Source organism: Pygoscelis adeliae, unplaced genomic scaffold (genome assembly GCF_000699105.1).
Source record: "Pygoscelis adeliae isolate BGI_AS28 unplaced genomic scaffold, ASM69910v1 Scaffold582, whole genome shotgun sequence".
Lineage (NCBI taxonomy): Eukaryota > Metazoa > Chordata > Aves > Sphenisciformes > Spheniscidae > Pygoscelis > Pygoscelis adeliae.
In genome coordinates this window covers 59,808-61,870 of record NW_008824281.1, presented here as the reverse complement: position 1 = coordinate 61,870, position 2,063 = coordinate 59,808, and the positions used below count along the sequence as shown (strand labels likewise).

General features: G+C 61.6%; 1 protein-coding gene across 1 annotated transcript in view; it reads right to left on the bottom strand.

Annotated features, from left to right (window-relative positions):
• The window catches only part of IL12RB1 (interleukin 12 receptor, beta 1), an 11,813-nt gene that overhangs the window by 905 nt on the left and 8,845 nt on the right, over nt 1-2,063 (bottom strand). The window lies entirely within an intron of this gene.

The following is a 2,063-nucleotide window of genomic DNA, read 5'->3' as shown; positions in this document are numbered from 1 at the left end:
GCGCGTGGGTCGTGGGGATGGCGCGGGCCTGGCAAGCGCCGCGGCACGGCTCCCACACCGGCACGCGGGGCCGGGCTGGGATCTGCGGGTGACACGGCCATGCCCCGTGCCAGGGACGAGGCACGGTGAGACTTTGCTCCCAGCGCCGCTCCCCACCCCGGCCGTGTTTGCCATCGCTCCTGGGCGCTGCCCCCGCAAGTCACGCGGAAAACCCCGTCCGGCGTGGGGTGCCCATCCCCTGCCACGTCTCGGGGGACGTGGCGCGGTGGCATCCCACGCCCTGACCACCCCATCTCCCCGCAGCTAAAACCTTGCTCGCGTGGGGCGTTTGGCACCAGGGAGGATGCGAGCAGCAGCGGCACCGCCGCCCTTGCCGGTGGGCTGCTCCGGGTGCCGGTGGGGATGCAGCCGTCCCCAGCTGGGAGGTGAGGAGCGGGGGGCCGTCACCCCTGCTGCTCCCTGTCCCCCGCCATCTCTGCCCCGCTCCCAGGGCAGCTCCTGCGATGGGGCGACCCTGGCAAACCCCGCAGCTCCAATCCCCCCATCTGCTCCCCAATCTCAAAGTCTCCAGGAACGGGGTCGTGCTCCTTTTTTTCTTCCCCTTTTCCCCCCACCCCTGCAAGAAGCAGCAACTTTCAGCTGGTTTCAGAAAAAAAACCTTGAGCCAAGCCCAGTTTGGAGGAGAGGAAGGCTCTGAGCCAGCTTGCAGGGATACCCACATGTCACCAGGAGCTTGCAATTAAACCCTCTCCCCATTTACTGACCTCGTTAGCAAGCCTGCACCCAATTACTTTTAAATGCAAGGGTTTATGTGGATCCGGGAGAGGGATTTTCCTGCTAAGCAGCTGTGTAAATGCCACCAAGTCCCAGCACGGTGATGGAAGCAGCGATAACCCTGGGGGGGGGCCCAGCGGGTGGGGGGGGGCGGGTGGGGGCGGCAGCGCGGCCACGGCTCCACCGCACGGTCCCAAGGGGGTCCTGAGCCGGTTCGCTCCGCTTTCCCAGCGGTTTTGTGTGTGAAAAAATGAGGGAGAGTCAATCTGCTTGCAAAGAGCTGGTAAACACCGGGAGAGCGGATCGGGGTGGGGTGGGGTCGCTATTGGTCCTGTATTTATTGCTGCAAAGCTCGGCTGGTTGCTTGCTCCGGGATCAGCCTTTTCCCTGTATGCACGGATGGGGGTTTGCTGCAAAAATGGGATTTTTTTGGGGGAAATGGGGCTCTCCGGTTCCTGCCGAGCCAGCTGTCCTTAGTTCAACCCCAGCCGCCTGCTCGAGCAAAATATGTTTATGCCGCAAACCTCTGGACGGCTCCGCTGCCAAGCGGCAGCGTGTGCTGATAAGGGCGCCGTGTCCTTCCCTTTCGGATCACCCGACGGCCAAGGAAGTGCAGGGAGGCGGCCACCTGGCTCCCAAGGCCCTTGTTTTATGATTTCTTTTATTATTATTGTAAGGTTTTGGCTGGGGGAGGGGGGGATTCAATAGCTGTGGCGTGCCGGGCTGCTGCCAAAGCCTGGAAAGCTTTGGCTGTGCCAGAGGCTAAGCTGCCCCCGGGGCTGCCGGCCCTGGGAGCAGCCATCCGAAAACATTAAAGCTGCAGAAAGAAAATATTTCCTGCCACCGCCGGCGTGTTTCTCGCGTGGCAGAAAGAGATGGTTTCTAACCACGTCTCCCGGCTCGCGTGCTGGGGCATGCAGCGTCCCGGTGGGATTTTTGCAGTGGTCTGAGCACCAAGCACAGCCCCGCAGGGGATGGGGCAGCTCCGATCCCCTCTTGGTGGGGGGGAAAAAATGGGGGAAGGCTAAATAATCAATTCTGATGTTGCTTCAAGTCATTCTTGGGTTTGGAAATAACGCTCGCCCGGGTGAAGCTGTTGCAGCAGGTGAGCTTAGCCTGACGTGAGCAGGAAAGAGCCGGGGGTGCTGGGCGGCCGCGGGCCCTGTTTGCAAAGTAAAACTGCAGTTGTTGTTGTTGTTGTGACACCCGTACGGTTGCGAAACGCCAGCGCTGAAACCCTGTGACTTTTCAAAACAAGCCGAGCCCAGCTGTGGCTGGCGCCGCCGCCT